This window comes from Protopterus annectens, chromosome 13.part0 (assembly GCF_019279795.1).
Source record: "Protopterus annectens isolate FY-2018-M chromosome 13.part0, PAN1.0, whole genome shotgun sequence".
NCBI classification, from domain to species: domain Eukaryota; kingdom Metazoa; phylum Chordata; order Ceratodontiformes; family Protopteridae; genus Protopterus; species Protopterus annectens.
The window spans coordinates 250,708,577-250,733,761 of record NC_056747.1 but is presented as its reverse complement, the minus strand read 5'-3'; the positions used below and the strand labels follow the sequence as shown (position 1 = coordinate 250,733,761).

The following is a 25,185-nucleotide window of genomic DNA, read 5'->3' as shown; positions in this document are numbered from 1 at the left end:
ATGGACAGATTTATCTTCTAATGACTGATGTGTCTTTGGAACAAGCTACTAATTCGTGAAACAGAGCACCTCTATGACATTGTTTAAGAGGAACCTGAGCAATCCAAGAACCAAACCTAATGAACTTGCTGCATATCAGTAAATCAAATGGGACTTGATAATTAGAAAAATATGGTCCGTGTCATTTAGATATACAAAGAAACTCTCAAGTTCTTCTACGGTACCATGCCAAACTATAAAAATGTCATCCACAAAACATTTATAAAAAAGGACTTTAGATGCATATATGTTATTTTCACCAAATACATTAACCTCTTAATTGATTTTTTGAAGTTTAAAATGATTTATTCAGAAACTGAGATTCATTTTTTGGATGTTAGCTTAAAAATGACAGAACAGCGATTGGACACTTGTATATATAAAAAAGATGTGCATGTGAATAAATATTTACACAAAAGTAGTATGCATGCTAGGCACACTTTTAAGGGCATACCTAAGAGTCAATATTTACGAGCAAGCAGGCTGAATTCCAGACTTGACGTTTGTCATGAACAGATGCAAGACATGACAAAGGAATTCCTAATGAGAGGTTATAACCCTAGTGATTTAGAAGTGATTAGGAATGAGGTGATGGCAATGAGAAACTCAGAAGCTAGACCATATTTTTCTAATTATGACAATACTGTCTCCAATATGGGCTGTTCTGATTTGAAGCAACCTTTAAAAGGTACTTAATGACCTATATTAGAGCTAGTAAACCTATTGAACAAATTAAGAATAACTGGCATGTTTTGAAGGCCATACCTGGTCATGAATAATGGCTTCCCCTCAAACCCCTTTTTACATATAGGAACTGTGATAATTTGAAGAAATGTTTGTGTTCTAAGGATTTTGTTTTTAATACTAAACATACTACTACTTTTAATAAGAAAGGAATGTTTCCTTGTTATAATTGTTCTTGTTGTTCTAGCATTTCCTAATCCTCTGAATTTATACCACCAGTGGAAAGAAATTTACATTTTATTTATTTACTTGTAATACTTGCAATGTGATCTATTTAGCTACCTGCCAGCAGTGTTTATGTTTCTATTTTGGGAAGTCTACGAGGAGATTATGTGATAGAATTATAGAACATCGATCAGATATACGTAGAAGGGTCATCATAAACTCCCTAGCCCAACATATACAAAAAACTAATGATTCTCACCAATTTTCCTTTCGAGTTATGGATATTTTGTTTCCAAGTATTAGACGCAGTGATCTAGTTAATAGATTAGATACAAAAGAATATGAGTGGATTATTCGACTACAAGCTGATGTGTCCCTTGGTCTAATAAGTAAAAATTAAACAGCAGCAAATACAGTAGAAAGTTAGGGATGTTATATTAATATTATGTCATTTTTTACTTATTAGAATTGTGTGTGTTTTACATTTTAAGTGATGTTTGTGATAGGTTGAGTTGTGTCATGTGATGAGACCTTTTTTATTTAAAAGGACGATTGTTCTTTTAAGATTTTATGAACACTGAAGAAGGATTTGTTATCCGAAAGCTTTGTTTCTATTCTTATATTAAATCTACTCAACATTGTGGAGTTTTGCTTTGTTTTTTTGTTACTTGGACTATTTTGCTATACTCCACTTCATCATTTTGTTCACCTTTTTTGGTGTATTTCTGACCCACTAATATACTAATTTCTAATCCTGAGCATCCTCATCACACCCAATGCAAATCTTAACATCTTTAACTCTGCCACCTCCAGCTCTGACTCCAGTCTTTTCATCAGTGCCACCGTCTCCAACCCATATAACATAGCTGGTCTCACTACCATCTTGTAGACCTTCCCTTTCACTCTTACTGATACCAGTCTGTCACAAATCACTCCTGACACTGTTTTTCACCCACTCCACCCTGCCTGCACTCTCTTCTTCACCTCTCTTCCACACTCTGAACTGTTGATTCCAAGTATTTAAATGCATCCACCTTCATCAACTCTACTCCCTGCATCCTCACCATTCCTCTGTCCTCCCTCTCCTTCACTTACATATATTCTGTCTTAGTCCTGCTGACCTTCATTCCTCTTCTCTCTAGACCATATCTCCACATCTGCAGGGTCTCCTCTACGTGTTCCCTACTCTCACTACAAATCATAATGTCATCCAGAAACATCATAGCCCATGGGGACTACTGTCTGATCTCGTCTCGTCAACCTGTCCATCACCATTGCAAATAAGAAAGGACTCAGAGCTGAGGATGTAATCTCACCTCCACTTTGAACACATACGTCACTCCTAGTGCAGACCTTACCACTGTCTCAGTGCCCTTATATAGATCCTGTACCAGTATTACATACTTTTCTGCCACTCATGACTTCCTCATACAGTACCACAACTCCTCTCTAGACACCCTGTTATATGCTTTCTCTAAGTTTACAAATACACAGTGCATCTCCTTCTGACCTTCTCTATACTTCTCCATCAACACTCTCAGAGCAAACATCGCATATGTAGTGCTCTTTCCTGGCATGAAACCATACTGCTGATCACTAATCATCACCTCCCTTATTAACCTAGCTTCCATTACTGTTTCCCATAACTTCATGCTGTGGCTGATCAGTTTTATCCCTCTGTAGTTACTACAACTCTGCACATCACCCTTATTCTTAAAAATTGGCACCAATACACTTCTCCACTCCTCAGGCATCCTCTCACCTTCCACGACTTCATTAAATAATATGGTTAAAAACCCCACTGGCATCTCTCCTAAATAACTCCATGCTTCTGCTAGATCCAGTCAGTGGAAACTGGCTCCTGATATGTGGAATAGCTATTCACTGCTTGAGCCTAAGGCTGAAAAGAACCATATAAATATAACTAGTCTTAAATTTTATATAAAGAACTGGTTTAGAAACCAGACTTCTCAGCCAAGGGTGATCGCTCTGTTGTGGAGAAGCCCTAGGTGGATATGGGGATACTCAGAAGCACCCTGGTGGGTGTTGTACAGTTGGAGCTTGTGCAAGTAGAAGAGAACCTGAATGTGAGCAAGAGTTGTGGAAAGGAAAGTTCTGTCTTTTGTTTGTACAAATGCAACTCCATAATTATTCAGAGTATTCAGCCTTGAAGAAAATGGGAATAATGTTTGATGTTGTACCATGAAATGGCTTCTGTTGCAGGGCAACTTTTAACACTTACCTGGGGAATGATCACGACATCGAAAGGAGTGTGAATTGGAAGCACTGCTTGCACGAGCTGAACCTGAATAGTGAATTTTCACTGGATTTCTATGGCAGTCGTAGACCATCCATAATAACTAATATGTTCAAACACAGAGCTGCTCAAACATGTACTTACAACCACATCAACTTGTGTCAAAGGTCAGTGATGTCATCAGATCCGAGGCCATATATTCTAGGTCAAGAAGTATTCTGAGCTTTCATAGGAAGTTACTAGGCTATTGGCCCTGAGGCCCTTACAAGCCTAGCTAAGAATTTAGCCCATGTTCCGACAAGTCAGTACCTGATGCTCCTGTCCAGCAGGGACACAAGTGGAATCCCACGGGTGTACTTTCTGTTCCCCATCCAGTTATCCAGGTTGTGCTTAAGAGTTAATTAGGTACTTTGCTTGACATGAAGCGGGAGTCTATTCCACAAAATGGAGAGTCTCTGGGACATAAATCTGTCCCATCAACAAGTTCTATTGATATCACAGACCAGGTTGAGGTCACACGTGCAGGTTACTTGAATGGAGTTTGACTTGCGGATATGCAGCAGTCCCATCAAGGCGGGGTCTGAGATTGCTTTGTATGCCAGACAGAGGTCACCTCTGAGGAGTCTGTAGGAGACTGAGTAGAGGGACAGGGCCTTTAGCCTATCTGTGTAGGGTAGATGTTTGAGGCCCTGGATTCTCCTGGTGAGGAACCTCTGTGGTCTCTCCAGTTGCTGCATGTGCTTTGTGGGATACATGCTGAAAGGGGTATTGTACTCAATAATGGGTCTTATAAGGGAAGAATACAGGGATGTTATGATCACCTTGTCCCTGGATGAGATACCCTTACTAATGAGGTGGGCCATATAGAAAGCTTTCTGTACAATGGAGGCAATATGGTGGTCAAAAGTCAGTTTGCTATCAACCTGGATGCCCAAGTCCTCACGAATGATTGCATGCTTAGGACCTTGTTATTAATGTGGTAATTTGTTGGGACATCACTCTCCCCAAAGGGGATGATGATGCATTTTTTGGCATTTAGTTTGAGGCCATGTTTCTGGAACCAGTCATTTGTTTAGGTGAGACCCTCTTGGAGGATGTCCACATCACTAGGGGAATTAATGACAGTACCTATCTTGTAATCATCTGCAAACTTGGTCAGCCATAGCCCACTGGTTTTGGTCTGCACCTCAAAAAAGTATATCCCAAACAACAAAGGTCCCAAGACCGATACCTGGGGTACACCACTTGTTATGGTTTGACTGCTTGAGGTTGCTTCCCCTATTTTGACTGGGTGCGTTCTATCAGTGAGCCAATTTGCTAGCCATCTGGTAACATACAGATTGATGCCTAGTTGAGAAAGTTTATCTATTATACTGGAGTGGGGAATAGCATTGAAGGGTTTGGACAGGTCAAGGTAGGCAGTGTGCACCATCCTCCCCTCGTCCATGGCTTTGGTGACTGTCTCAAAGAAGTCGACCAAATTTAACAGGCATTATCTCCCCTTGATGAAACTAAACTGTGTGGGATCAAGTGTTTGGAGGTTGCCAATGTCCTTGTTAATGAGGTCCATGATAATCCGCTCCATGTCCTTGCAGATCAGGGTAGCTAGACTGATGGGTATATAATCTTCTGGATCAGTGAATGCTCCACCTTTGTGCAAAGGGATGATAGTGACTGTCCTTCACTTGGCTGGGACAAAGCCGGTATTCAGGCTTTGGTTGAATAGGGTGACTAATGTTGCTGCAAGTTCCTGCCTGAGTTCATGTAGGATGCAGCCTGGGATGTTATCGGGTCCCATGGAGGTTGTAATTTTAGCCTTTGAGAGGGCAGTGATGACTTGCTCCCTCACCCATCTGGTAGTGAACTGAATTAGATGCCAAGGTGGCAGCTAGTCAGGCCTGGGAAATCCAAATAATTAGTGAAGGTGCCCTGAGAATACCAACCAGAAGCTTTTGTGTGGGATGAGTTCAATACCACCTCCAGAAGATGTTGGAGGAGGGTGAGGACATAGTGGTCAAATGGACCCTGAATAAGATGGGGAAAATACCTTTGGATTGGTAAAATGTAGTTATAGTCCCCATTTTCAAAAATTATGACAGAAATGTATATTCCAATTAGACAAAGAGCATGGTTCTCAGTCTCCCTGAAAAAGCTTATGCTAGAGTACTAGAAAGGAGACTGCATCCAACAGATGGGTCTGTGATTCAGGAACAGCAATGCAGACTCCATCCTAGATGTGGAATATTGGATTGATTCTTTATCCTTGAAGGGATATTGGTGGGGGTCTTTGGTGCTTGCTACTATGATCTGCATGTGCTTTGTAGCTCTAGAGAAGATGTATGATCACATAACATGGAATTACTTGTAGGAAGTTCTGCATCCATACTGTTGTAGGGCACCGCTGTGTGCCACTTGGTCCATGTATTAGCAAAGTAAGAATTGCTTTCACATTACAGCAAAAAGTCAAACACATTCAGTACCATTGTAGGGTCCACTAAGAGTCAGAATAATTTTCCCTTCTCTTAATGATTTTCTTGAGAAATATTTTAAGGCACAGCTTTGGTTTCGTCATTATTCCATTTGTAGATGTAAGGTTCAGACAATGTTGGCCACAAGTGAATATAATCTCTATCATGCTATGGAGCAGATTCCTGACAAGTATGAAGTGGCTGAGATGAAAATCAGCACCACCAATCACAAGTCATTTTTTTTCTCTCCAGGAAAAAATGTACATCTTTCTGCACATAAGAAGGGAGCAGCTGCTTGGTGGTGAGGAGTTTATGTTTAAGAGTGTTGGTAGAATGATTTGGGAGACTGACTAATGTACGGATAAAGTGGTGCAGTACTGCTGACATTGTGGTGAAGTGAGAGCTGAACCATAGGAAAAGCTTTCACTCTGCTGGTCAATCTGTGATCACATCCTCATCTATGGTCACAAACGCTGAGGTTAGTGAAGATAAGGATTATATCAGAGATGCACGCAGCAGAAAAAGAGGTTCTTTCATAGCATTGCTGGGTTCAGTCTCTCTCTCTCTCGCTCTCTCTGACAGATGGAGGAGCTTGGCAATCTGGAAAGATCTTGGAGAGTAGCTACTTCTCAGATGAAGTGGGTTGGAACCTAGTGATGATGCCTCTTGGGCCCCTCTTGCATGATGTGTATCATGCTCAGACTCCTGGGAGAAGTCTCCAGGGCAAACGCAGTACAGATCAGAGGGATTATAGCTCTCATTTTACTTGGGAATGCCTGAGAATCCTGCAGGATGAATTGCAGACTATTGCTGTGGATAGTGAAGTCTGCCCTGCCCTAATCAGTTTGGTACCACTGTAACCATCAACCAGACAGCTGGTTTAGAAAATGGATGGATGAATACTTTTATTTCTCCATCTTTTAACCCCTCATAAATCAGTACTGCTTCTTTCACTCAAGTGAACATCTGCTATCCTCACTTCCCTTTTTTACTACCTCATTAACTGATACAGCAATGTCTATGTCTCTTAAAATCAAATTCTTCATTATTTGCTATATATTTCTCATGGCTAATGTTGATTTTGCCATGAGCCTTATATAATGTGATGTGCACTAAAAATGGCATATGTTATATTGTGGGATGTTCCTAAACTTCATAAGCTGCAAAGCTGAGAATATTTGTATGTGAATAGTAAAAATCATATGTATTTCGTAAAAATCTACTGCCAATCATTAGCAGACCGGAGTTCCGCTGTGGCGACCCCTTACCGGGAAAAAGCCGAAAAGACAAACAACATATGTATTGCCTTTGTATGTTTTATCCTTATTTTTCCTTGTATATACCAAGTTTCATATACATACTTATTATTCAAGTTTGTTTATCATTTACATATAAATAATATTTTTGAAGCTTTTCTGCCCAGGATAAGTTAGCCTTTCTCAATAAAGAAATCAATAGATAGATAGATTAATAAAATGGAATACAAAAGTTAGAGATGTCCCTCCATGATACCCAAGAAACAGAATTAGAAATGGTTCTGAACATTAACAGGACAGAAGGGGAGCCTGGCAGAAGTTGAGTGGCCCTGCTCCTGGGAAAGGATGAAAGGCACAAAACAGAGTTGATAAACAAGTAAAAAAAAGTCCGTCCATTTTCAAGCAACAGGAAGATGACATTCATTTTATGGAAAAAAAAAACCTGGCCAAAAGATGTGCTGGGTTCATGAACAAGGGCTATGCCACATAGTGGTGTTAAATGTCAGCAAACAGCATACTTAAATTACTTCACCAGGCTTTAGCTACTGGCTTTGTCCTTGAATTTTGGCACACAGCAGTACTGATGCCACTCTACAAGGGCGGCCCCTATACTTCTCACCTGTCCAACTTTTCACAGAATGTCCAGATTTTGCCTCATAGTTTGGTCTGTTCCTTATAAAATTTGTGATTCCTTCTGGCAAATTACTGGGGATGATCTGACGATTGAAGTCACTAAATAATGGCATACATTTGAGTTTCAGACTTCAAATCCTTCAGAAAATGCATGTTAACACAACCCTGTTATTCTAGCAAGTTTCTAAGTTTATAAGAGCAATATTTAAAATCTGTCCCTGTTTTGGGGCTTTTGTCCCCCCATTTTGTCAGACTCTGGCCAGATTTCTAGCACCAAGTGGTGAGAGGTATGGTGGTCCCACCACTGAATGTGGGAATTTTAGGCATGTAAGCCTTACAAATCTTATTTGCAAAGCCATGAAACTATTATAACTGATCTGATAAACTAAGATATTAAAAACTTTAGGCTAGTCTCATAGCAGTTTGTCTTTTGTCAAGTGTAGATCCCACAAGAATTAATCTGGTTAACTTGTTGATAAGGGTTAATGCAGGCTGTTCACAGCAGTCATGCTGTCCACACAGCATACCTTGACCTGGCCAAAGCATTTGGCACCATCTCCCATGCTAGCATTAGTAAGCTTAATGCATTACAAATAGATCCCTATGTAATAAGCTGGATAGCAAAGTGGCTAAAAGACAGAACCTATACAGAGTGGGTAGCAGGTGCCTAATTAGAGATTATGAAGGTACCGAGTGGTGCCCTGCAGGGCTCAGTGATGGGACCTCTTTTGTTCATCATTTACTATTCTGATCTCCACACCATAAACAAAGACCTCTGGATAACCAAGCTGGGAGATGGTCAGTTAGCTGATGGCATATGATGCTTCGACTGTACTGTTTTCATTTATGGCACCTGCTTCTGCATCATACGATTCACTTTGAGGCAGCGATGACTACAGATAAATAGACTGCTGCTCAGAGCATATTTGCTGCATGCTACACTGCAATTTCTTATGAGCTTTTAGGTTTTATACTGACATGCAACGTGTGGAGTCTGCATGTCCTCCCTGTGGTCGAGTAAATTTAAAGACATGTAGGTAGGTGCGAGCGTGTGTGTGCCTTCTTTGAAAGTGGGATGCCGGGCTGGCAACTCGACACCATAAAAATTGACTGCCAATCATTAGTGGACCGGAGTTCCTCTGTGGCGACCCCTAAAAGCCAAAAGACTTGACATGCAACATGCTGAGCACCTTGTGCCATTTATAATTAAAATCATGATTTTCTTTCACAATCATATACTTTGTCTTAATCTGATTGATCACCTTACTTCATTAGTATATCATTTTACAGTCACTTACATGAATGTATTCCTGAGCCGTTTTCCTTGCTGTTGTGTAGAACTATCTGGGACTTTGAATTGCAACATTCCTGAGCAAGGCCCTTTCACATGCTATGGCATGTTTCTAACTTTGCAACGTATCTACAAATCCTGTTTCCCATCTTCACCGGAGTTAGTTTCCAGAGCATTATTTAAATGATTTTTTTTTCCATATTTTATCATTGTTTCAGCCTGAAACACAATGTCCTCAGAAAACAATGGCTATGGGTTTTAAGTTGTGTATGAAAGCAGAAGTAATGGTATATAAAAAGCATAGGTACATGGAATATACTGTAATTCTAGAAACCATTTTGAACTATACTAAGGTTAGAGATTTTGCCTATCACATAACTGGACTTTTTAATTTCTTCATGTTAAGAACTACTTAAACAGTACAGATTAGAAAAAAAATTTTCTGAAAAGGCCAGACATTTTGAACCCACTTTATGGATCTAGACCCAACCTTGAACTGCAGTACAGGAAGAGATTTTGCTTATCACATAACTGGATATTTTAATTTCTTCATATCGAAAAGTACTTAAAGTGCAGAGTAGAAGTAGATTCTTCAGAAAAAGACAGGCATTTTGAACTCACTTCAAGGATTCCAGAAATGCTTTGTTTTGCTATGCAACACAGAAGATATCCAACAGTCAGAATGCCTGACTAATCACATTGTTTTACAGTGTTGAAGATTAAAAGAGCTATAAAGTGCAGGTAAATGGTTTTGGAAACAGAAAATCCAAATGTCAGTGCTAAACTAATGTTAAATGAATTATGCATGCCACAGTCTCATGCAAATGATGCTCTGATTCATCTCTTGTGAAGGGGTAGACTTTTATGACTCACTCGACTTCAGAGTGCACGAATTAGAAGTCTTGTGACCTCACTCAGGAAGACAGAATGCATACGCTAATTCTGCAGGTTGTGCATTCTCTGTTCGTTATTATCAACTTCTTTATAAAACAAGTCCTGAAAACTCTCATTGTTTGATGTGTTTTTGTGTTATTAGCGAAACTATATACATTGGCATCCAGTCTTTATTTACACAGGGTGGCTGAAAACAAAGTCTTTTTCAAAGACTTAATGCAGAAACAAAAGACCAAGAAGAACACCACTAGCATAATATGTCACTAATATTAGGCTTCGTCGATGTAGTCTGTTTTCTTGGCTGGCACTGAATTATGTGCTGGCACAGATTCTAGATTTGAGTCTTTACCATTCCACGATGAGGGCTTTAGTGTTTACTTTGTCAAGAGGGAAGCTAAGGAAAATAACACATCTTCTTTAGTGTTCTGTTCTAGCAGTAGAACTGTCAGGAATTAAATGGTGATTTGATTATATGTGTATTGATCTACAGTATGCTATAGTATGCTACACAGCCAATATCTAATAGATTTCTTGAAATTAACTTATATTTATTCTTCAATAATTTGGAAAAAGCCACTAGATTTACTACCTGAAACCCACTGAAAAAGAGTAGGAAAAGTTCCTCACTGTCCTGACCAAATTACCCCGAGTCAGTATACACTACACCTTGGGTCCTCCCTGAGAATAGCTTATAGACCTAGTGGGACTAAACAAGGCTACGGTAAATAAAATAGCTAGGCTACATTAATAGATTAAATGAAATGCATTTAGGTAGCCTGTTAAACACTCAGCATAATTTCATATGACATTCAAAGCACACTAAAAAGGTGTTTGGAACTGAAATTGCTGAGAATAAGAAATACCTCTTAAGGTGATCTTTTTAATGGGATAGTCTCTCGTACATAACAGATGCTATGGCAAAGACTATTGAGAAGTGAGCAAGACTATTGAGAAGGGAGCAAACTGAAAATAGGAGACAAAAAACAAACAAGCTGTTCTGGGGACTCCTGGATTACATCATCTCAGTGTACATTAACTACATCCTGACACAGACTAACAGCACAGGATATACTCTCCCTTTGAAATTAATAAGATCCCAAAACAGTGACTAAGAGGTACATTGTGGAATACTAATGGAGCAGAGATATTTCTACATAGGTGACAACAGTGAAAGCAGCAACATGGTACAGAAAGAAAGAACCTGAGCAAAGTCTGAAAGTTAAATAATTTTAGATGACTGAAGAGAAGCAACATAAAAAAAATATATAAATTACTAAAGCATACGTGGCTGAATTATAACTAGAAAAGCCTGTTCTTGCCTAAATGCTTACTAGAAAAGACACTGCCAGTAACCAATGTGCCAGTGTGTTGAGTTTAATTTAGGTGAGTGCCATTTCAGCAAACATGATTCTTCAAAACAACTTTCTCAGATAGTGGAGAACTCCCTTTTCTCCACTGTTGTGTGGCCTTGGAGTTAGCATATTTAGGGGTATAAAGGGGTGAAGGGAGGTTTGCCCACCTGCAAAATGAATGTACACGGAGTTTCATCAAAAGTGCTTTTGGCAAAACATATGTTGGAGTTTTTATTTTTGGGGAATGCGTTGTTAAGCTCTCGACATGAATATGCTGGTAACATTTAAATTAACCACCAAATTACACTGTGAGTTAAGGCTGGTAGTATAATGCAGTAGTTAAGGAGCTGGTTGCAAATGGTCTACATACTGTAGGCCCAGGACTGATTCTCGCATTCTTCACTTTCATACACACTTCAGATGTTATTGTTGTGTTATTCGGCTTTTCCACAGCGGAACTCCCGTCCGCTAATGATTGGTAGTTTATTTTTATGTGCCGAATTACCAGCCCTGATGCACAACCTTCAACGAAGGTACGCCCATTTACGCATGTCTCCATGCAGAAGACGCTCTAGCTGAGAATCAAACTGGACAGCATCTTACTGTGAGGCGACAACGCTACCGCAGCACCACCACCGTACACACTTCAGATGTGAACAAGTTAATTAACTAAATTTGCAGCTCATGACAGAAAACAGGCAGTTGTGTCTTGGTGGGTTTATCTACCTAACAAATGTTATTTTGAGATGCATCCCTAGCATACCATTCAACTGTCTCGATTTTTGCCTCATATTTTTGGTCTGTTTGTCATAAAATTTGTGGTTTTCTGGAAAATCATTGAGGATCAAAGTCACTAAATAATAACGAATAATTCAAAACGTTTGAGTTTCAGACTTCATATCCTTCAGAACATGTGCAATAATGCGAAATATGTTAATCTAGCAATTTTCTAAGTTTATAGGAGCAATATTTAAAGTATGTCCCTATTTTTGAGTCTTTGTCCCGACATTATTTCTGGCTTTGTCAGGATTCATTGCACTGAAAGCTTGCGGCATATGACCTACGACATTAGAACCAAAACTTACAATGCAAAATGTGTGAAAAAAAAACATACAATCTAGGACAGATAAAGAGTAAATAAGTAATAAAATAAAATTAACTGCTATACTAGACTGTACATGGGTAACATGAAACAGAACTGTGTAGATTACTGAAAACCTGAGTGATAGTGGGTTGTATACAGATGTTGAGGTAGCACATGGGACAGCAGCTGGAAAAATGAAAAGAAATGCATTACAAAAACAACAGATTAATAGTTTCATTAAGCCATACAATCAAAATCCTTAAACATTACAACCAAACATTATTCAGGCATAGTCTTTAATAGGATAGGCCACACAAAGTGAATACTCCTCAAAATATGGAAGAAATATCTTTCCATATAAAAATGTCTCCAGGTACTTTCAGGTACTTCTAGATACCCACTACAATGTATATCCCTACAAGACTAAGCAGTAGCTTACATGGTGAAAAAGAAAGATAATACTCTAAATGTAAACTCATCTAATAATATGAAGTGATTATTTCAGCAAAATTAAGTTTCTGGGTGTGAGCTTTTCACCCCATGGAATTTGGCTTGCAAAACCATTGTTTACAAGCCACTTTTCCAGGCAGTATAAATGTATTTTTCTATATTTTGTTTTATGTATGCCTGTTAAATGGGATAATGGACTGACCAACCAAGAATTTAGTGTAGCCACTGCCTGAAAGCAAAACATTTACAGAATTAATGACAAACAATTATCAAAATAGGTATATAGTTCTAAACTTCTTTGCTCAAGAAATCTGAGACAAAGGCAAAAAGAACAGGTGGAGGGTGGGGTGGGGTCAAATGCCCAAAATAAGGAATATATATATATATATATATATATATATATATATATATATATTTTAAATATTACTCTAATTCATTTAAACTACTAATAGAAGAGTAAGCATTTTTTGAACAAAGGAAGCTTGAAACTCTAATGTCTGGCATTACTGACTGACTAAAATCCTCAATGCTTTACCAGAAAATCAAAACTTTTTATGAGAGATATTGCAAAATATGAGGCAAAAATCAGGGATGTTCTACAAAATCAAGCACAGCTGAGAGGTACATAACAATGACTGTGCAATACAGTGTATGAAACCACACACAGGCTGATAATAGCACCATCTGTCAGCAAAATATCTTATCAGTTTCGCTGACATTCAACATTTAAAGCCACATGACTACATAGAAAGTGAGAGTGAATATTAGCAATAACTATGAAATCTAACCAGTCTGTTGGAGTCAGAATAAAACTATAATGCCCTAAATGTATATTAGAAGTCCAAGAAGCAGGACATAAGTAGTGGCACGTATAAAGAACAAATTCTGAATTGTGGGGAGTAGCAGCTAAAGATACACATTAGGCAACTATGTCCTGTAGTGGAAGAGAAGCTTGACGTAACCATGAGAAAACTGAATTTTGAAAAGGAAGAAGCTAAAGGCAAGTATGAAACGATACTAAACTGTAGTGAGAGAGAAGCTTGAGGTAAGCATGAGGCAACTCTGAATTGTGGGAAAAAAGCTAGATGTAAGTGCTGCAGCTCAAGACAAGTCAAGCTTAGCAAAAGATGATCTACATCTAATAGGGAGATGGGAAAAGCACATACAGAAAACCACATCTTTTAGGTGGCAGATAAGCGTGGGACTAAATACCTTTAGTAAAACGTTATAAACAGCCTGACATGTCAACTGTACCAATTTTACAGGTATTTACCTATTTTCAGGCTTGACTCACCCCTTTACAGTATATGCCTATTTTTGGAGGTATATTCTTTTCCCCTTTACACAGTTTTCTAAATTCCTATCGGATGAGATTTTAAAAACATTTAGTATGCAAGAGACTAGACTACATGACCAATATACTGGTGGCACCAACAATTTAAGGAAAGAGGCCAACACCGTATATCTCTGTTTTTCAGAAGTGAATATATACGACTTTGTGAAACAGACATTTGCAATATTATTCATTGATGGTATCACAGTACTGGAAGAATGCCGGGCACCCAGCATTACTGCAGCACAGATTGAAACTGCAATGTCCAAGGCCAAGAATACAGCTTCCATGGGACCCGATAATATCCCTGGCTGTGTTCTACACGAACTACAAAGTGAACTGGCACCACATCTGTGTGCCCTGTTCAGTCACAGCCTCACCTCAGGCTTTGTCCCTACCGAATGGCACACTGCTACAGTCATCCCTCTCCATAAAGGGGGAGCAACTACAGACCCTGGGAATTATCTCCCCATTAGCCCGATGAGTCTGATACGTAAAGCTATGGAGCACATCATCATGGACCTGATTAACAAAAATATAGGAAATCTCCAAACTCTAGACACCATGCAATTTGGCTTTGTAAAAGGGACATCATGCCTGCTCAACCTGGTTGACTTTTGAGTCAGTCACCAGGGCTGTGGATGAAGGTAAGGCACTGCATACAGCCTTTGATACCATTCCTCACTCTGGAATTATTGATAAATTCACCAAACTAGGCATGATCCCCTATATCACTAGGTTGGTTACAAACTGGCTCACAGATAGAACACAGTATGAAAGTAGTGGACTCCAAGTCAGACTGCCGACCAGTCATGAGTGGAGTCCCACAGGGATTGGTCCTGGATCCTCTTCTGTTCAGCATTTACTTCTCAGAAGTCCAGGCCAACACAAAGGAACTCTGGCTGACCAATTTCGCAGATGACTGCAAGCTGGGAGCCATTATTAACTCCCCAAATGATGCAGACATCCTACAGAAAGGCCTCACTGAGACCAATGACTGGTGTCGAAATCATGGCCTTAAGCTTAACGCCACAAATGCGTCATCATCCCCTTTGGTAAAAATTCAGTTCCCACTAATTACCACATTGATGGGAGCCCACTGAACACTGAAGGTGTTATAATAGATCTGGGGATGCAGGCTGACAGCAACCTCTCCTTCAACCACTACACTGCCACAGTGCTCAGAAAGTCCTTCTATGTGGAACATCTCATTACGAAGGGTTTTGCATCCAGAAAGAGAGAGGTCAGTCTCTCTCTCTCTCTCTACTCTTCCCTCATTAGACCAAAGTATAATGCCCCATTTGGCATGCACCTCACTAGACACCTGCAGCAGCTGGAGAGGCCACAGAAGTACCTCATGAAAAAGATCCTAGGCATTAAACACATGTCCTACATGAACAGACTCAAAATACTCCAGCTATTCTCTGTCTCATATTGTCTACTTCGAGGTGATCTCTGCTTGACTTACAAAGCCATGACTGACCCAGCTTTGTTAGAAATGCTACATCTAAAGAAATCCCAATCCCTCCGCACCACACACTCCAGAGACCTCAACCTCATTACCACAATCAACAGAACATGATGGAGGGACAGGTTCATAACCCAGAGACTGCCCATGATATGGAATAGACTTCCCATACATGTCAAGCAGAGCACCTTACTGTTCCTCTTCAGGAGAAATCTTGAGGAGTGGATGGGTAATAGAAAGTTCACTCCAGGGATCACTCCACTGGCTCTACTTGACAGAGGCACTGGAAACTAATGTTGGGCAGCATGATGCCAGGGCACTTCTACGGGCTGGGCTTGTAAAGGCTCCAGGGCCATTAGCTTAGTACACACCTATGAACTTCTACAGGTTTTACAGTTTCTTCAATAATAAGCTTATATTTTCACACTCAGTTTTTTAAACCTGTGTTTCTGAGCAGTATCCCACAATCCTACCGGAAGTGTTATTTGATATTCAAATATTATGCTGATTAGGTGTCCATATTTTTGGCTGGATGACCTACTTTACAAGAGGCTTTGTATCTATTTTTGATGTCTGCAGGTTGAGATGTGTACACCCAGTTACTGCCTGACTGTCCTGTTCATGTGTTAGAGAAAGAGCTGATTGAGTGATTAAGATGTTACCTCTGGAAAAAAATATAGACTTACCTACATTTAACTGCATTTAAATTATCAAAATAAAGACTGACTAATCATGTAATTTACTTACAAGTGTGCGCACACACACACATATATATATATATATATATATATATATATATATATATATAGAGTTAATAGCTATAAATGGTCTCAAATTAAACATAAAGACATGTAGTATTTTGGCAAACACCCCTAGCCTCAACAAGTAGCACATACAATACTGTACTACTAAATAAAAATGTAGTCAGGGACCCGAGTTGATGGTTGCCTCACCTGTGACCATCATGTGGTAGCTGTAGTCAGAAAATACTTCTACTTAGCACAGCTAATAGTCAGGAGTATATCATCCAGATCTAAAGGTATCAACATTCCATTATATTCAGCAGGTGATGAGTAATGGATCTATTAGTGTTGTTTATTACCACACGTAAATTGAAATCTCTTGGCTACACTATTAGCTACATCAGGAAAGACGAATTCCTAGATAACGGGGTCCCCCAGGGCATGAAAATCAAGGCAAGGGTCTCCCCTCAACAGCCTGCACGACAGTGAGTACAGGGATAGCGATTCTAGCCTTTTCTGATAACTAAAATATTTCAGGTCCAAGATTTTTTTTGTTAGAAACTTCTACATTTTTTTTTTTAGTTTTTTGATCTGTCTGGTGAGATGCATGCCAAATGGTGCATTATATTCTATCATAGGTCTAACCAGGGCAGACAACAGGAGAACAATAACCTCCTTGGTCTGAGATGAGATGCCCTTTGTGATTAACTGTGAGAAACAGAAGGATTTTATGACTACATTTGCTACATGGTGATCGAAGAAGAGTGAACCATTGACCCAGGTGCCCGAGTCCATGATCAAAGACTCACTGGAGACTGAAGTGTTTTTGATTAAAGTAGGTAGTAGGGATTTGTTGTTTTCTATAAAAGACATTTATTGTTTATTTGATGTGTCTTTTGTTGACTGCGTTATTTCCATTAGGCTAGTGACCACTCTTTATTGGACAGCCAAAGCGGTACTTATTCATCTATGGGAAATTTGGTCACGGCACTGGGGATCTTCTCTTACTGTTTTTGCTAGTTGCCATGGGATCTTTTACATTTATCTGAGCTACCTCCAACTCAAGCATAGGAGACCATGATATTGCTTTTCTTAGTGTTTAGCCTGTGCCCTTTTTCAGTGCATTAGAAGTTAATGCGTGTTAGTTCTCCTTGACCGATTTTACTACTACACCCAGCTTACAATCAACAATATGAACTGAGGCAGCCAGAGATCCTTGTTGTTATTGTTTGGGTCAAAGAAATAAATGACCAAAAGGAGAAGGCAATCCATCTAATCACATAGGGATCAATGTTTAAAATCATTAGCTTAGTAACAATCCCATCATGTCCTACAGTGTCACAAGCTTTGTCAGATCCAGGTAGGCAGCATGAACAGTGTGACCACTATCTGCCACTTGTGTGATCTTATCAAAGGAGCACACGAGATTTATCCAGCACAATCTACTCTTAACATATCTGAATAGCTGTACATTGAGCCTGATCAAATTTTTAATATCCTAGTTTATGAATTCAGTGATAATGTATTCCATGGCTTTACAGACCAATCTAATGAGGCTAACGGTTGTGAAGTTTCCCAGGTCGGGGTGGGGCCATTCTCATGGATGGGCATTACCACCACAGTGCACCATTACTTGGGAACATATCCTATGACAAGGCTTAGGTTGAGCAATCTAAGGAGGTGATTAGCAAGACACGGCCTTGACACTATTTATTAGACAAACCAGTATTTTGTTGAGTCCCATTGAAGAGGCGTTTTTGGTCTTGGAGAGTGCTTTAAGAATATGATCCTTGGAGATGGTAGGAGGATGTGACTCAGGGATTTTTGGAAAGGGGATGATAGTTTCAGGGTAAGACTTTGCAGCAAATTTATCTGCTACTATTTTTGCAATGTCTTTAGAAACTGAAGGAGGTGTCATTACAGGCAAGTTCAGAGTAGTGATATGAATTATTCCTTAGTTTTCCAACATAGCTAAAGAAGGGCACACTACTATCCTTAGCCTCAGAAACTAGCCTGCATTTATGGGATGCTTTGCAAGTTTTTATAGCTGCCTTCAGTTTAATGATGGGGCATTTTATATCATCTTTCTGACAAGAGGTTCTGGCCTTACTAATCTAAGCAATTTCTTCCTTCTGTTGTATACTTTATTAATGTCTACTGACCACCAGGGTCATTTGTTGTTGAATTTGCCACTGTATTCAGTTCTGGAGGAAACTGATCTGTCAGTGCACTTATATAAATGACTATAATAATCCTTGGCATAGGTGTCTGCATATCCCATATCTACCGTAAGGTAGAGATGAGTAAATTTAGAGATTTTGTCGTACAACTGTAAAATGTTCACTCTTCTAAAGTCTCTGGTTACCTAGGGGTGGCGGGGTAGATGCTATCAGGGTACAGGTAACCAGTTTGTGGTCTGACTTAATTAAAGAGGAGTCAAGCAGAGGCAGGAAACATGCTGGAGCCAGGTTTGTCAGAAATGAGTCCAGGATATTACTGCCCTAGATAGGATTTCAAACAGTTTGATCAAGGGAGTTCTTGCAAACTCAATCTAAGAAGCGTTCTGTATATTCACCATTATAAGTGTAAGTATACCAGTTTATGGACCGGTTGTTGAAGTCATTACTGATTACAGAATCATGGATATGTTCAAGGAATGACAGGAAGGTTTCCTGGTCCTGTGGGACCATAGCAGGAGATCAATTATGGACTTTAAGTTAAAATTCTGAACTATCTACTGCAAGATGAACTTCAATGAGCTGACTGGGGGTCATGGGTTATCACTTTATAAGTGATAAAATCCCTGATAAACACTGAGACACCTCCAGCACTACAGGTGGCCTTGAGGGTGTGACAGGCACAGGACTCTGGCATAGATGAAATGCTCCCATTACACTTGAACCATGTCGCTGTGAGAAGACAAACATGAACTTGTTCTAGATGCAGAAATGCCTCCAAATCAGGCAGGTTATTGCTAAGACCCCTGGCGTTGGGAAGGGACACTTAGATGCTGCCCAGTTTATAATTTAATTTGTTAGGTTGGTGAGTTCTTTAGATGAACTCTACCTATAAAAGCCATGATGGGGCAGCAAAGTCTTTGGCCAATATGTGGAAACCCTTGAATGAGAGATGCAAAGCAAGCAGCATTGTTGATCATCTCATCCCAGGGAGATACATACTGGACCTAATCCCCCCCCCCCCAGTGATACTAGCTTCTTAACCAATTATTGTTTTTGCTCAGAAGAAGAGGCTATCCCAACACCCAGGTTTTTTTCTTTTATAAACTGTATGATCTCAAAACTATGTAACTAATGCTTGAGTACCATCATCGATAGCCATAACTATTCTGAAGCTAGGAAGCACCATTTCCCAAGGATGTCTACCGAAATCCCATTACAAACATGACAGCATTACTAGCAATAGTAATAGCAGTAAAAGACTCCCGTCCTCATAAAACAAGGTTCATTCCTGTCCATACTCAAAGCACAACCTGGATCTATGGATGGTCAAACAGAAAATTTACCCCAGGCCAGGACTGTCCCCTGTGCTACTTATGGACAGAGACAGCTCCTAAATGCTTCATATCATACATGGGTCCCCTCAAATTATGTATGGTATAACACCAGTTATTCTCATTAGTTGTAACATATAATTATTGGCCATGGAGTTGGTAAAGACAATCTCTTACCAAATGGGATAGGTTAATTTGAGCACAAAATGGGGTACTGACTAGACTTAAAATGGCCCACAAGAGCAGCTAAGTGCTACTGGATAATAATCATAGCACTAGTAGTAATAAAAGTTACTTGTTGATATCCTTTTCCACCAGTTCAGATTGATCTCGCAATGTATGCTGAAATGAAAGAAATATTCAACTGTGAATAAAAGAGGCTGAGGATGCACAACTGCACCTTCACTGCAGTTTAAAAACATAACCCCTTTCCTTTGTATTCAACCAAAATAAAAATTGCACAGGCCTCTTCTCAATGTGGTTTCACAAAGCCAATGACCAGTTAAAAGCCTGCCTCCCAAACACCACTGTTTTTATTCAGCTGCCATCTCAGTTGGTGTATTGTATACTCTCTTATCCGTACAACTCAAAGAAGAAGCTCCCTAGTTATACCCCTCCCTATGTATCCCAGGATTTACTACTTGTAGTGTGACTATCCCAGCAATTGTCTTAACATTCACTATCTTTGTAATTCTATCATGGAAGTAGCAGGACACAGGCTATAACTCACAAATTTGTACAAGACATTTAAAATGCTAAACATAAAAGCAACATGACAGCTTAATTGTTTAGAATGATGTGGCACAGAATATGCTAAACAACCTATTGCAAGCATGTTTTATGCAGAACGGTTCTGAGCTGTGGGTGTGTGTTGGGGGGGGGGGGGTCATGGTGCAACCCAAAAAGTATTAAGGCTTACAAATCTTTCTTTAACCAGCACCTCAGAATGCTTCCAAGCTTCTTTTTAAGGCACAAACTATTGCAATCCAATAAGGGGGTTCATGTACACCTCATATTTGCCACTGAGATTGGCTTGGCATTTGCTCTGCCCTTCCTAACATTTTTTTTTTCAGAAAAGATAATGTACTACAGACCAACAAATAATGACAATCGTTACAAATAGATACTTTTTTTCATTTCACAAAACGAATGCTGAGTCATTATCTTACTCTGTCAGTACTGTAAATCAGTAGTAGGGGTATTTAAAACTGTCCATCTTTTTGGTGCCTTTGCTCTGACTATTTTTGCTTTATCACCAATTCTGTAGGTAAGTAACAGTCTGAGAGCTAGACTGTCATGCTAGTGATGTACATTGCAAAAGTAGACTCTAAAATTAACACTCGAAGAACCAATGAGACAAGAGGGTGCTACTGCTGGCAGTGTCACCTAGTGGCTGAAAAGGGCAGCACTCCCTGCAAAACTCCAGAGAGTTATGTATAGTTCTGAAATAAGCCCTTTAAGCAATAAAAAAATGCATTGACAAGGGCATCCCCCATTTCTAACAGAAGCTGTGCATTCCCTACCTAGGTAATAGAAAATTCACAAGGAAACTCACTACCACATTGACTTTTTCTTTACTGGCCCCACTAAAAATGCACCATTGATGTCTAAGCCTGCCTCATGAAATCTAGAAAAAGAAGACTTATGAGAAATGTCTCAGAAAATTTATTTCAGAAGTGTATACCTGAAAGATTTTAATGCCCCAGAAGGTGTGTGTGTGTGTGTGTGTGTGTGTGTGTGTGTATCTGCACGTGTACATGGTGGTGGTGGTAGGGTCAGTCAGCGGGGTGATGCAACATAGGATAAAGCTAACTCAAGTAAGTAAGTCAGAAGGAAACAGATACTTACATAGTAATTAAGCAACAACTGTTAAAAAAGCCCACTTTTTTAAATTAATGGGAATGCAAGCTATCTTAAGGTGGAATTCTTTCAAGTACAGAAAATTAGAGGAGGAGGAAGGGAACTCGTGTAATTTTACAAAGGGCTGCACAGTGCTATGAACTCTCATCAAGCGTAATCCACAGTTTAAAATACATCACATAACATGATAAGCAGAAAATGTAACAGATTTTATGAAAGGATTCTGAAGTAGAAGACTTATTGATACAATGCAGAGCTAGTGATAAACTTTGTGGTAGGCATATTACAAAACATTAGTTTTCTCCTTACTGTGTAACATTCCCTCATTCAAAATATATATCTCGGTGTACCAAATAAGACTTCGGGGCCAATTATATAGAAAAACACTGTGATGAGATTTATCCACAGCATGACACTTACTGAATTTTGTTTTTTCTTTTTAATTATCTATTTTAATGGTGCATTCTATTTCTAAGAAATGAAATAGCTGAAATACACGGAAATAAAATGACAGGCTATAAACTATTCAGGTCAGTGGCTAGAGTAGGGTTTAAACACTAAACTGCTTCTTTCCTAGTCCACTAGTTTCATGCCGAATCTCAAATGTTAAATCATAAGCACTTAAAAGGCAATTGCAAGCTTCACAGGGCATGTTGTTTTTGATACTGGGCACTGCGGAGGCAAATGATTCAAAGATGAATTTATGAATACAAGCATATCGTATTTATTAGACTGGACGGAAAAGAATAAAAGAAGGTATTGGTTGGGTATGAGATAAAGTTTATCCAGAAGGTAATGAAATGAAATGAACGCAATCAAGGCCCAAGTAGTTTGTGTTTGCTCTCAATAAATTTATGCTTCTATGTTTCCCTTAATAGAAGCAAAAGAAATGATCAGCACTTCCCATGCACTACCACACGAGGGGCTGTCAGACAAACAGCAAGGTACTTACTAGCTCACCGACTGCAAGACACTGCTACACCTTTTATCATCAAGTAAATTAATTGAGGATCAGCTTGGAATTAATATCAATTTTGCATTTTCCGTCACTTACATGGTCATTTGGTTACCTTCCACATATCACATTTTCATGCATCACTTCTTAAAGTGCACCCTTTTTAACTTAATGCCTCTTAGCAGGTTATTTGGCTATGTATATTTGCAACATCACAAAATCTGAAAATGAGAGACAGACGTGGGAGGGATTTACCAGGGTTATGTAAGTGCGATGACATCATCTTGGCCACAAATATCTTGAAGGAATCACCCCTGAGAATAGGCTAACAGGCCATTTCCCATGTGTCAAGTTTTCTTTAAATGCCCCCAAAACAGCAGTTACCAGGAAAATTAAAAAAAAATAAATCTGTGTGTGTGTATATATATATATATATATATATATATATATATATATATATATATATATATATATATATCTATGTGTGTGTGTGTGTATATACACACACACACACACACACACACACACACACACACACACACACATATTTTGTTCTATACACGTAATATGCTGAGACACTCTTTACATCTGCATCTATAGAAAAACAGGCTCTACTTCCATTTATATTAACACCCTCCCATATCCTCTGTACATATACATGTATGTATAAACACACACACACACACACACACACACACACACACACACACACACACACACACACACAACAATGCTTCATTCTGAGAACTTTTGAGAATCAAAGTGTCTCTATTTCTTTGGGCTGTCTTACCACTGAATGTATGCTTTCACAAGTACCTTCAGTGGGAATAGTGAGGAGTGTGGTACATCACATTTTTGGAGGATCTTGCTTGTTCCACTAATTAGGTGATAGCTGTATGACCTTGAGCTTATGTGTCTAGAATTTCATATCTGTAAGTCACATGCACACACTTAATGGTAAGGAAATGCTGTTTCTTCTATTACACTTCTGGAAACTGATGTATGCATCCCCACTGATGGTAAACATAGCTCATTACCAAATGCATCGTGGATTTCCAGGTTATTGAACTGACTGCAATTATATGGCCATTACAATACAAAAAATCCTTCCAGACAGTCTTTTTTTTTTTTGGTTATTAATCCTGACAGGAAATAAAAACTACCTCAAAATATACACACCCACACTCATACACCCCTGACTGAATCCAGTGGGCACAGCCTCAGAGATAAGATATGGAGGGCATTGGCTAAATGTCTGAATCTGTTTATGTCAAACAGAATCTCCCCAAGTTTTTCCTGGCAAAGGTGTCAGAAAACTATACTTTCAAACCCTGCACTATAATTTAATTAATTACGACTGTCAGTGCTTAACTATCTAAAACTTCATAGCCTGTATGTTTTTGTGTTTCAAGCTTCAAAAGCAAATGCTGTGATTTGTATGTAGCACTAATGTATTTAGTATCAATAGTATTCATCTTAGCTGCCACCAATATACGAGGAATGCAATTAATTTTGAAGGCAACACTGCCGAGTTTTGTTTAAAACTGTAACATTTCAATTCACAGTAGGTATTCCATTCACCGCGTTTAGTGAAGCAGGATTTTAAACGCGGAATATAAAAAAAACCTGCTCCCCACCATTCAGGTAAAAAGAGCACGTATAACAAACAAAAAGTAAACAGCAAGAAGCCCCCCACCCACACACAACTGGCTGAGAAAAATCAGGTATATGGAATTGCAGTTTGGAAGGGTATAGTGTTACAAAACAGGCATGCATCAGAAATACAACTCAAAACAATGCGGGAGAAAAAAATATATAGGCAGCTTACCTTTCAGCAATAAATCGTGCCCCCCCCCCGCCAAGCTGTTTTATACCCTCTTCTAGGTGGCTGATGTTGCGATCCTGAAAAGATGTCATTCGGTATTCCATCAACACCGACCATTTCGGACTTTAGTTTTTGTCATAGTGCTTTTAATGCACTCATTCCCTTCAGTCACTAGTCCCTGGTACCACAAGGAAATGGAATACAATGCAGGGAGAAGGGGAACCATCGGTTCAGTTCTGATGGAACCCCCAAATGATGTTTCGGAGGCTAACAGGCATAATAAAACAGCCTTAATAAAATGCTGAATAGTAAATACACACTACAAAATCATGTCTCATACTTAAGCAGTCCCTGAAATGTTCTGTCCTTGCCAAAATCGCAAGTGCATACAGGCTCCTTCCCTTCATAAAATCACTGTATTTTATTTTTCCGACACTAAAAAAAAGATAAACTCGCAATATATTTTTGAAAACCCATATAACACTACTGTAACTTACCTGATTGCCTACTGCAAGGGGTCCATGAACGGCAGCCCCGGGAAAGGAAACCCAAAAACCCACACCCCCAATCGGCTGGCGAGGCACTCGCAACACCTTAATTTTGATTTAAAAGGCAGAGGGATTTATGAATGAAACCTTTCGGCGCTGGGTCCGCCCACAACAGATTCAGAGAAGCCCCCCCCCCTCCACCTCACGTGATCTGATTCACACAACTCAGCTAGCCCCAGCTGTAAATTGCGAGAAAGGATATGAATTATGCTGTCAGCGGAAAAAAAAAAAAAAAGAACTAGGCTGCAGATGTTAAGACCTGATCGGCTGAGAAATAATGGCATAAAACTTGCGATTAATAACACCAAC

The 25,185-nt window shown here is 39.3% G+C and overlaps 1 protein-coding gene across 3 annotated transcripts in view; it reads right to left on the bottom strand.

Annotated features, from left to right (window-relative positions):
* The window catches only part of LOC122787214 (CACN subunit beta associated regulatory protein), a 366,408-nt gene extending 341,462 nt beyond the window's left edge, over nucleotides 1-24,946 (bottom strand). For all 3 annotated transcript variants that reach the window (XM_044053808.1, XM_044053811.1, XM_044053812.1), the window contains exon 1: nucleotides 24,826-24,946. The gene's annotated coding sequence lies outside the window, so the exon portion shown is untranslated. The remainder of the gene's footprint in view (nucleotides 1-24,825) is intronic.
* Between the last annotated feature and the right edge of the window lie 239 nt (nucleotides 24,947-25,185).